Source organism: Mobula hypostoma, unplaced genomic scaffold, assembly GCF_963921235.1.
Source record: "Mobula hypostoma unplaced genomic scaffold, sMobHyp1.1 scaffold_51, whole genome shotgun sequence".
Taxonomy (NCBI): Eukaryota; Metazoa; Chordata; class Chondrichthyes; order Myliobatiformes; family Myliobatidae; genus Mobula; species Mobula hypostoma.
Genome location: NW_026948233.1, coordinates 797,996 through 810,630, shown reverse-complemented (window position 1 = coordinate 810,630; position 12,635 = coordinate 797,996). Strand labels below are relative to the sequence as shown.

General features: G+C 45.5%; 1 protein-coding gene across 1 annotated transcript in view; it reads right to left on the bottom strand.

Moving 5' to 3' along the window:
• Positions 1-12,635, bottom strand: part of LOC134342068 (NACHT, LRR and PYD domains-containing protein 3-like) — a 30,873-nt gene that overhangs the window by 16,924 nt on the left and 1,314 nt on the right. Inside the window, exons 2-3 of the mRNA XM_063039998.1 lie at positions 7,096-7,264; positions 2,015-2,183 (exon numbers count right to left, since the gene is read on the bottom strand). The gene's annotated coding sequence lies outside the window, so the exon portion shown is untranslated. The remainder of the gene's footprint in view (positions 1-2,014; positions 2,184-7,095; positions 7,265-12,635) is intronic.

The window sequence follows — 12,635 nt, the reverse complement described above, 5'->3', positions numbered from 1 at the left end:
TGTAACACTCATTGGTGAATAATCCCCAGGATCAAAGGATCAAACCCGTTTGGTTTATTGAATTACGGAACAACATTTGACAGCCTCCAATCATGTGTTACTATCCCTGTGGCCAGAGAGGATACAATGATCATTGTCGATGCCCCGTAACCTTCCCCTCAGTTCCTCTAGTAACGTGTGTATCTTGTGTGATGAGGTCCAGAATTACCCTTGTAAACTGTGCCTGAATTACCCCGATGAACTGTGCTTTTGAAGAGAGAGAGAGAGAGAGTTATTTAACACTGACATGTTGTTTTGAAAGGAGAGAGAGAGATAAAGACTGCTTACAGGTTGTTTATACTTTCTTCAAGGACATTGCCTGCTTGTACTCTTACACAGGCAGAGCAGGGCGGAGTTATTTGAATGACAGGTGGTACTCAGCACGGGAAGAGAAAATAGAGGTCAGATGATACAGACCTCAGACACATGTTTTGGACACTGAATGAGCTTTGTTGTGCCCGCAGGAAAAGTGGGCTTTGGAGGATCGATCAGTCGCTCTTGCAGTGAAAAAGAAAGGCAGTGACCGATGGGGAGTTGTCCATGTTTCCACCCCTGCCTGACATCTACCATGACATCTGTCACCTGACCAGCATCATTGCCTCATACTAGATGCAGTATGCAACTCCTCCGGTTAGCCCATCGACATAATATGGCAAGAATCCTTCCTGGACACACACTGCATTCTGCCCCATTGACACATTTTGGAACAAGGAGGTGGGATCAAAATTAGGAAAGTTGAGATCAACAATGATAACAACCTTGTTGCTTTTGCACCTTTCCCAAAACTGCCAAGTTATCTGCTCCTCATTATCACAGTGGCTTTGGGGGAGGCTTATAGAATACTTCCAGAATGATAGCCCCCTTCCCGTTTCTGACTTTCACCCACATTGATGTCCTCTGTGTATGTAGCTGTGATACCATCCCTAATTAGTACAGAGAATTCTCCCCCTTTCACCCCCCCCAATATGTATTATGAAACAACTGAAACCTGGAGCATCAAACACCAATCCTGCCCTTGTAACAGTCAGATCTGTGTAAAGGTGATAATATGTACCATCCATGTACTGAAACATGTTCTGTTACCCTTATTCTTAATACTTATGGTACTGAAATAAACACATTTCCATCTGACTGCATGATGCCCTGTCCACAACCGATCCTTCCACAGTCTCTCTGAACATTACATCTACCTTTATATCAACTCTTCTATCATCTGACCAAACACTCTGGTTCCCATCCCGCAACAACTGAGTTTAAACCAACCCCGGCAGCTCCAGCGGACCTGGCTGTAAGAACATTTGTTGATCTCAAGTACAGATATAACCCATGCCTTTGGTACAGGATGAAATGGGAAAATAACTTCATTGTAAGACCTAATTCTGCTTAATCACAGATTCATAGGTTCTGACAATTTATTAGTAGAAAAGTACTTGATGAAGACAGGCTATGTAAATGTAAATTATTGGTTGGCATTTGCTAGTTAGGACTGAATGAAATGTAGTGCTGGGACATTTGGCTTCAAGAGGGTTTGCTCTTAGCAGAGGCTTGCACGACCATATACTCGAGGGCAGGTATATCATTACAGCTTGCAATGGCCAGAGGAAACAATGACATGTTGCTGTAGTTCATGAAAATTCCACATTTCTGCAGTCACTACAGCAGGAAACAACTGTGGCGTCTTCTAAAGGGAGGAAATTCTCAACACATTTTGAGATAATTGTGACCTAACACAGCCACGCAAGGAAACATCAGAAATGATAAGTTTGAAATAAACAAACAATATGAGGGAACGTGTGTGACTTCACACAACTGATGCTGACAGCACATTAGTAGAGCTGGAGTGATTGCAACTGGACCTGATAGAGGCATAAATAGTATTTCTAGGCTTATTCAGTCTCACTCCAGCTATTTCCTACCTTCCTTGGTACAGAAATGTAATGTCTGAAGGACTAGCGTTTGGGTAAATGAAACTCACCAAACTTTCTCCAGACTGAATCACTGGAATCTCTGAGTCAGAAGGATTCTCTCCAGTTGATGCTCCCAGTCCTTGGGCAGGTTCACGTGTTGCTGTTCCCTCATGTACAGTTGTGGTTCTCTTCCGGTCGTGGGCTTTTCTTCCAATAAATCTCTCAACACAGGTCTAACTTTAACCAGAGAGATAATGAAGCATGTTAATAATACAAAGGAGAACAAAAAAATAAACCCATTGAAATTTAAATCTTGAATACATATATAATGATCCCAGTGAAGAAATCTGTAACTGTCCCTCACACGTTACAAAGTCTGACATAGGATACAAAGGAACACACACAAAATGCTGCGGGAACTCATCAGACCGGGCAGCATCTGTATGTCGACTCTACTCTCTTCCATAGATGCTGCCTGGCCTGCTGGGTTCCTCCAGCGTTTTGTGTGTGTTGCTTGGATTTCCAGCATCTGAAGATTTTCTCTTGCTTGTGATGGGATACACATGCCGGGGCTCAGTCATGGTATAAGATACAAGTCATAATATACGAGTAGAGTTAGGTGATTCAGTCATTCTAGTCTGCTCCATAATCAATCATTGAGGTTTTTTCCCCCCAACACCGTATTCTTGCTTCCCTGCTATAACACTCAGCCTATTTGGCAATCCAGAACATGAATATACCCAACGACAGCCTCCACCACCCTCTGTGGCATCAAACTCCACAGATTACCAACATTTGGCTAAAGTAGTTGCTCTCATCTCAGTTTTAAAGTGAAGCTTCTTTATTCTGAGGATGCACTCTCAGATCCCAGACTCTCCATCTAATCGAGACATCGTCTCCATTCTGACTGTATCCAGGCTTGTTGTTATTCAGTTGGTGTAAATAATCACCCCCGCCCACCCTCCCCCCTCAACCACCATCCCTCTGAACTCCACTGAACACAGGCCAGGGCCATCAAATGCTCCAAATGCATAAAGCTCATCATTCCTCAGCTTATTTTGTTCAACAACTGTACTGAACACATGTCCAGGATTAAAAGGACAACTGGTAGCAGGATAATTTACAGGGAAAAGCTGTGATTACTTTACTGTTCTACTCTCACAAAAAGTGCACTGCTGCACTGCTCCAATCGCAGGAGATTTAAGGTTTTCCAGGGTGAATGTTGTAAAGAGAAACTGGAATCACTAGAAACACTCAGCAAGTAAGGAACGGTCATGGGGAGAGGAACAAAGTTAACGATTCAGTTTCCTAACTTTTCGTCAGAATGGATTCAAATATTATCCAGTTTTTACTGGAAATCTTGGGTTGTTTTCCTTGCGGCGGCGGAGACTGAGGGGAGATCTGTTAGAGGTTTATAACATTATGAAAGACATAGATAGAGTAGACAGGGAGTGGCTACAAATGTCTAAAACCAGAGGACATGCATTGAAGGTGTGAGGGAGTAGATGCAAAGGAAATGTGAGGATAAGTTGTTTTACTCAGGCCTCTACTGCCATGATGAGGCTAAACTCAGGTTGGAGGAGCAACACCTCATATACCGTCTAGGTAGTCTCCAGCCCCTTGGTATGAACATAGAATTCTCCAACTTCCGGTAATTCCCTCCCCCTCCCTTCCCCTATCCCTATTTCACTCTGCCCCTCCTCCAGCTGCCTATCACCTCCCTCATGATTCCGCCTCCTTCTACTACCTATTGTGTTTTCCCCTGTTCCTCCTTCACCTTTCCTGCCTATCACCTCCCTGCCTCCCTTCCCTCACCCCTTTGTCTTTCCCCTTACTGGTTTTTCGCCTGGAACCTACCAGCCTTCTCCTTCCCACCCTCCCCCCACCTTCTTTATAGGGCCTCTGCCCCTTCCCCCTACAGTCCTGACGAAGGGTTCCGGCCCGAAATATCGACCGATCTTTTCCACTGATGCTGCCCGACCTGTTGAGTTCCTCCAGCGTGTTGTGAGTGTTGCTTTGACCCCAGCATCTGCAGATTATTTTGTGTTTATGCTTCATTACTCCGCTGCGAAGTCTCTTCGAGGTATGCCTACCCTGAAGAAGTTTAAATCCTCTCTTCGACGGGAGTTCAGTGAGACCCTCTCTCACTGCTCCCCCTCTGTGATCTCTGCCTCTCTCCGACTCTTCGACCACATCCTGACTCAGACCCACTACCACAGCCACATTTCCTTCCTGGGAACGTTTCTCCGCCGCCATCTGTTACCGCAGGGATTCCAGCTCCGGTTCCAGGCCTCCCAGTTCAGACCCGACGTGGATCCCAGGTACCTCCGTTTCATTGACTGCTGCTCCCGCCGGATTCTCCACGCCACGCTCGCTGTCATGTGGAGCCCTGTCCCTCTTTCTGCCACCACTCTGGGGCACACTCTCCACCATCTGCCATGGACCTGTCCTACACTTCATTCTCCACCGGATTCACGCCTCAAACTGCCGTTTCTTCTGGCATCCAAGAAGGACCACAAGCTCGCCCGCCTGGAGCCCACGATGATGATCGGTTCCAGCCCAGACTCCGAGGACCTTGACTTCTCAGGCCTTCAGCAGGCTGAAGACCCATCCGCCTCTGACTCTGACCCCGACTGGAACTACGGCCTCCCGGACATGGGCACCAGCCCCCGGCGGGCCAGGGAGTGGTGGATGCTCGGAATGAGCTGCCTGTTATGGTGGTGGACGCCAATACATCGGAGTCTTTGAAGAGACATTTAAACAGGCACATGGATGGGTGTGAGTAAGATTGAGAGGGGATATGGACATTGTGTAAGTAGGATGGATTAGTTTTTTTTTGCGGGGGGGGGCTTTGATTTATATTTATCTGGTTTAGCACAACATTGTGGCTGATGTGCCTGTTCCTGTGATGTACTGTTCCATGTTCTGTTCTATCTCCAGCATCTTGAGTTTCCATTTGACTCCCACTGGTTGATAGACAGGTGAGAGTGAGGGGGAATTTCCAAGCATGGATGGAACACCGAACCCCCGGGTCCATTTCTACTGGTGCAAATACAAAACAGCATATCTAATCACAGCCTCACCCTGTGAGGGATAGAATGGGAATTCAGGATTGAATGGCCTGTCACATGAAGAGCATTTGATGGCTCTGGAGCTGTATTCACCTGTATTCAGAGGAATGAAGGGTGATTTCATTGAATCCTATCGAACGGTGAATAGCCTTGATTGAGTGGATATGGAGAGGATGTTTCCTGTATTGAGAGAGTCCAGGACCAGAGGACGCAGCCTCAGATTAAAGGGGATAGAGGGGTATTCCTTCAGAAATGAGATTAGGGGGAATTTCTTTAGCCAGAGAGTGGTGAATCTGTGGAATCTTCTTGCCACGGGCAGCTGGAAGGCCAAGGATATCAAAGGCAGAGGTTGCTAGATTGTTGATTGATCGGGGCATGAAGGGCCATGGGGAGAAAGAAGGAGACTGGGACTGAGGAAGATTGGAACAGCCATGATAAAATGGAAGAACAGATGCGATGGGCCAGATGGCCTAATGCTGCTCCAGTATCTGATGGATTTATGTGGGGCGCCAGAGTGACGTCACATGCGGGTGAGAGCTTGCATTCAAAAGCCGTTTATTGGACGTTTTAACGATTTCAGCGGATGGACGAAGCAAACTTAACAGGTTTCCTCACTGAATCCAGTGATGTGTGAGGTAAAGTCCCCTGATCTGCAATGTTATCCGTAGAGTAGGCAGTGTGTTGCTTGTCTCGAGTTGGGTCACAAAACCCCAAAGGTTTCGGAGGAGGACTTTCTGCGGTGGTTCAGTCAGTGCAGTGTCATGTTTAATCTTTTCATAAACAGCGGTTTTACTAAAGTAAACGGAACTGCCAGCAGGGTAAAGACAGGTTCGTATCAGTTAACAGAAGACCTCTCGTCCCTGCAGTCCTTGTCTCCCGGCAAACTAAACACCCCGACAGTGTAGGTACCCCTTCCTCTAAAGTGAGTGAATCATTCCGATAGCTGATCGCTGAGAGAAGTTATAGTTGTTGGGCGTTAAAGTTGGTCCAGATTTGGCTGGATGGAGTTAATGCAGAGTTCGGGGGTGTCACAGTGAAAGAACCGAACAGCCAAATCCTCGACGTTGTCCCTCCGACCTCCGGCCACTGGTGGCGCCACAGGGACCTCCTGCGAATCACAGCACAGGGCCGACCCCAGCTGTTGCAGGCTGTTCTCCTGGCTGGGCGGCGATGAGGAAGGGTCTGATCTCGGGTTTGTGTAAATCGAAGGTCGGTTGCAGTGTGAAAGAGCCGGGACCGAGCCGGACAGCTGGACAGTCTGGGCCGGGAATGTAGGATCAGTTAGTTCTGATTCTCCAAGCTGTGAGAGTGGATGTCCGTGACATTAATCTGTCTACCTGTACAGTTGTGGGGTGAATGGTGGGAAGGGTGTGAGGCTATTGGCGGGGTGGTGGGAGGTTGGAGTAGTGTGGGTTATCGGACGCAGCGTGACCCAAGAGGATGGGTTCCAGGGCAAATTAAGTTGTAAACAAGGGAGGAATTGGTCCATTGGATCAGACAGTTCACATGTCCTTTCAGGAAGCAACAAGTGTTTCTTGATATTAATCACTGTCTGATCTTGCTGCTAACATTGTGTTTGTCACAGAGCCCCAGAGTCTGGGAACAGCTGGATGGTAGGAAGCAGATGGTGATGATGGGAGTCTGTTTCTTGGACTCTAGTCCTGTGCTTAGTCATGTTCCACATGGTTTCTTGTCATGTATATCAATAACTTGGTTGTGAATGTTCCGGATATGGGTAGAAAGCTTGCAGAAAGTAAGTTCAAGCAATTACTTTTTTTTTTGAAAGATAGTAAGTATATACAAACCGCTCAGATTCCCTTTCCTCACTCAGAACTGACCAAAAGCTACTTCAGAACATGCAAAATCTTGAAATGAGTAAACACTGAGAGAATGTGAGTGGCTTTGAAGAGCTGGGCTTCTGACAACACATTACCAGTTCTAGAATAATAGCAACTGGGTCTGACAGAAACATAACTGGTACTTCTGGACACATTCAGTCTCCCTCCAACAGTTTCCTACCTTCCTTTCTGCAGATATGTAATGTCTAAAAGACCAGTGCTTGACTAAATGAGACTCACCAGACTTTCTCTGGACTGAATCAATGGAAACTCTGAGTCAGAAGGGTTCTCTCCAGTTGATGCTCTCACTCCTCGGGCTGGCTCATTTGTCGCCGTTCCCTCGTTTTCAGTCATGGTTTACTTCCAGATGTCAGTTTTTCTTCCAATAAATCTTTCACCACAGGTCCAACTTTAACCAGACAGATAATAAACCACATTAACAATACAAAGGAGAACAAAATATTTCTGCCTAATGAAGTTGAAGACAAATATAAAGATCTCAATGAACAAAACTGAAATTGCCCCTCGCACTTCTTAAAGCCTGATATGGGATATGAAGGTGTCATCGTTCAGTTATGGTAAGACACGAGATGTAGGAGGAGAATCAGATGATTCGGTCCACCGTGTCTGCTCCACCATTCAACCATGAATTTTACTCCAACTCCATATTCCTGCCTTCATCCTGTAACCCTGAAGCTACGTAGCAATCACGAATATATTTAAATCTGCCTTAAATATACGCCAAGGGCAGCCTCCACCATCCTCTGCGGCAACAATTTCCACACAGAGCAGCCATCCTTCGGCTGGAGAGATTTTTCTCATCTCAGTTTTAAGGGAAACGTCTTTACTCTGAGACTGTGCCAGCTGATTGTAGACTCTCCATGTCCACTGTATTCAGGCTTTTCAGCATTCGATAGGTTTACTTCACCTCCCCACACCACCGTCCCTCTGAACTGCACTGAGCAAGTCCAGACCTGTCAAATGCTCCTCATACATAAAGCCCATCATTCCTGAGATTATTCTTGTGAACCTTGTTAGCAACAACTGCACTGAACACATTCCCAGGAGTAACAGGAAAATTGGTACCAAGAAAATTTAGTGGGAAGAGCTGTAGTTTCATTATTGTCCGACTGTCACAGAACGAGCCATTTCCATTTCCAAGTTAAAACAGGCCCATTTCAGGAAATATAAACCATTCCAGGATGAATGTAATAGAAAGAAACTGGAATTACCAGAAACACTCAGCAGGTAAGGAACAACTGTGTGGAAGGGAACAAATTTGACGATTCAGGTTCACACCTTCCTTCAGAATGACTTCATACATTTTTAGTTTTTACTGCAGATCTCCAGCATCAAAATCTGTTAGATTTCCACTGCCTGACAGACAGGTGACAGTGAGGGGGTTTTCCAAACGCGTTTTGAACACGGAACCCCCAGACCAGAAACACTCGCTCAACAACTCATAAACCTGGGCAGGTTGATCCGCAAGTCCATTTTACTATGATATCCCATGACCCAACCTCACAGTGTCACACAGCTGAGCCTGTCACTTCCGACGTTAGAAGCCTCACACATCGTCCCCACGTCTCCCAGCAAGTGGTGTATTCAGGGATATACCCACAACCAATGTCCTGAAGCCCGAGACTTCTCAATCATTTGGAAGGAGGAACATCGTGTCCCATCTGTATAAGTACTGACCTTGACCAAATCACAAATACTGAGAGCTCCATATGCCCGGAGTTTCCAAGGATTACAGCCTAAACAACAACTCTCCCAGGACTCCTTGCTACCGGTAATACGATGCAGTGTTTCGGCCAATCAGAGTTCAAAAACTAACACTCCACCAACCTATGGCAGAACAGGAACCTGATGATCATCTGACTGGACTAACGATCAGGCTGCAAAACCTTGGCGTGAGTCACCAGATACCGGGGATACGTTTCATGTCATCTCCTGAAGCTAAACTGAACTCAATTTATCATTATCACAATGTTGAATGAGGTCGCCATCACATTTCCTGTAGGCTAACAAGAATAAAATGTTTTTAATATAAAATTTAAATAATAGAGCTGGAAACTCGTTTTATCCGATTAGACTTGTGGAAAGAGAAATTGTGGAAGGCCCAATATCAGTACTGGGACTGTCCAAGTTGCTGCCCGATCTGCTGTACGTTTCCAGCATTTTCTCTTTTTACTTTAAATGATGCACAACTATTGACTGATTACAAGACGTTTGTGACGGCCTGAACAAAGTTGCACAATGTAATGCCCACATTCATCAGTTTTGTCTGCATTACAACACAGGGTTAATACAGGTGATACAGTCAATGCTCACAACATCCTCCCCAATGCACTATCAATCTGCTACATCTGCTCCCGAGGCTACTGTCTCTCAATGAGGGACCGTGACCAGAGAGCGATAAAAATGAGCAGCACTCCCTGCAAGTCACATGGGCTGTTACCCGGGCAACAAAGAAAGTGGCTCTCCAAAAATGACAAAAAGTAATAACAGTCTCACTTTAAATGCTGTCAAGATTAACACTTTGTCATTTTGTAACGTTGAAACTAAAATTATAATTATTGATGCGATACAGAGTGGCCAGAAATTGACTGATGTGATGGGATACAGACTGGACAGAGATTGAACAAGATGGTTGATATATATCATTGAGGTTGTGGGATACTGAATGGACAGAGATTGAAGAAGATGGTTGATATATATCATTGAGGTTGTGGGATACAGAATGGACAGAGATTGAACAAGATGGTTGATATATATCATTGAGGTTGTGGGATACTGAATGGACAGAGATTGAACAAGATGGTTGATATATATCATTGAGGTTGTGGGATACAGACTGGACAGAGATTGAACAAGATGGTTGATATATATCATTGAGGTTGTGGGATACAGACTGGACAGAGATTGAACAAGATGGTTGATATATATCATTGAGGTTGTGGGATACAGACTGGACAGAGATTGAACAAGATGGTTGATATATATCATTGAGGTTGTGGGATACAGACTGGACAGAGATTGAAGAAGATGGTTGATATATATTGAGTGCAGAAGATGGCAGCGCGTGCGGCCTCTCCGGTGATGAATATCTGTTATCTGTCAAGCAGGGGACTGTGCGCAATACTGATTTTATGGAGACAGACATTGAGTGCATAGCTGAACATCTGCAAAACTTCTGAAATGTCTGCTTTGCTACCGCTGCTACTGCGTGGTAACCGGAATCTCTGGAGCTGAAGGCCTTGAAATCCTCGGCTTTGCGTGTTTCAGCGGCCGGGGAGAGGTCGAAGGTGCTCGGCGGAGGATGGCGCTCGTGAGGCTGTATCGGAGAGGCTGCTTGGAAGCTCAGAGTTTTCAGACGGATGGACTCGGGGTCGGCTGCCTCCAAGGTATCGGCAAGTTGATGGTGCCTGGACGTTTAGGCAGGGAGTTTCTCCCTTTTGTCGCTGCTATCAGGGACTCGGGGACTTTGAGACATTTTTTTTTTGTGTGCCTATGGACTGTTAATCAAGTTATGGTACTGCTTTTCACTGCTGTAACTATATGCTATAATTATGTGGTTCTGTCAGTGTTAGTCTTTGGTCTATCTTGTTTTCTGTGATATCACACCGGAGAAACATACTATCATTTCTTAATGCATGTATGCATTTCTAAATAACAATAAAAGAGGACTGACTGTTCTCATAATCTAATAGATATATATAAAATTGAGGTGGTGGGATACAGGATGGACAGAGTTTGAACAAGATGATTGATATACATCATTGAGGTGAATGGATACAGACAGGACAGAGGTTGAACAAGGTGTTCGATATATATCATTGAGTTGTGAGATACAGACTGGACAGAGATTGAACAAGATGCGCGGGGAATGAGCAGATGGAACCAGATGGGAAAAGGGATAATCATTAGTTTTCTCTTCATTACAACACAGGAATAATTCAGTACACACAGTCAATGTTCACAACATCCTCCCCACCCCTCTATCAATCTGTTAAATCTGCACCTGACATCACTAACTCTCACTGAGCGACGGTGACCAGAGAGCGATACAAATGTTTACCACTCCCTGCCGGCCACATGGGCTGTTATCCTGGCAATGCAGAAAATGGCCTTCCAAAAATGACCGAAAAACTCAACAGAGGAGTCAATTTTAAATGCTGTGAGTCTCGTTATGACAACATAGAACATAGAATAGTACAGCACAGTACAGGCCTTTCGGCCCACAATGTTGTTCCGACCCTCAAACCCTGCCTCCCAGATAACCCCGCACCTTAAATTCCTCCATATACCTGTCTAGTACCCTCTTAAACTTCACTAGTGTATCTGCCTCCACCACTGACTCAGGCAGTGCATTCCACACACCAACCACTCTCCGAGTAAAAAACCTTCCTCTAATATCCCCCTTGAACTTCCCACCCCTTACCTTAAAGCCATGTCCTCTTGTATTGAGCAGTGGTGCCCTGGCGAAGAGGCGCTGGCTATCCACTCTATCTATTCCTCTTATTATCTTGTACACCTCTATCATGACTCCTCTCATCCTCCTTCTCTCCAAAGAGTAAAGCCCGAGCTCCCTTAATCTCTGATCATAATGCATACTTTCTAAACCAGGCAGCATCCTGGTAAATCTCCTCTGTACCCTTTCCAATGCTTCCACATCCTTCCTATAGTGAGGTGACCAGAACTGGACACAGTACTCCAAGTGTGGCCTAACCAGAGTTTTATAGAGCTGCATCATTACATTGCGACTCTTAAACTCTAACCCTCGACTTATGAAAGCTAACACCCCATAAGCTTTCTTAACTACCCTATCCACCTGTGAGGCAACTTTCAGGGATCTGTGGACATGTACCCCGAGATACCTCTGCTCCTCCACACTACCAAGTATCCTGCCATTTACTTTGGACTCTGCCTTGGAGTTTGTCCTTCCAAAGTGTACCACATCTCCGGGTTGAACTCCATCTGCCACTTCTCAGCCCACTTCTACATCCTATCAATGCCTTTCTGCAATCTTTGACAATCCTCTACACTATCTACAACACCACCAACCTTTATGTCGTCTGCAAACTTGCAAACCCACCATTCTACCCCCATATCCCGGTCATTAATAAAAATCAAAAAAAGCAGAGGTCCCTGAACAGATCCTTGTGGGACACCACTAGTCACAATCCTCCAGTCTGAATATACCCCTCCACCACCACCCTATGCTTTCTGCATGCAAGCCAATTCTGAATCCACCTGGTCAAAGTTCCTTGGATCCCATGCCTTCTAACTTTCTGATTAAGCCTACCGTGTGGAACCTTGTCAAATGCCTTACTAAAATCCATGTAGATCACATCCACTGCACTACCCTCATCTATGTGCCTGGTCACCTCCTCAAAGAACTCCATCAAGCTTGTTAGACACGATCTGCCCTTCACAAAGCCATGCTGACTGTCCCTGATCAGACCATGATTCTCTAAATGCCCATAAATCCTATCTCTAAGAATCTTTTCCAATACCTTTCCCACCACAGACGTAAGGCTCACTGGTCTATAATTACCCGGACTATCCCTACTACCTTTTTTGAACAATGGGACAACATTTGCCTCCCTCCAGTCCTCCGGTACCATTCCCATGGACAATGAGGATATAAAGATCCTAGCCAGAGGCTCAGCAATCTCTTCTCTCGCCTCGTGGAGCAGCCTGGGGAATATTCTGTCAGGCCCCAGGGACTTATCCATCCTAATGTATTCTAACAACTCCAACACCTCCTCTGCCTG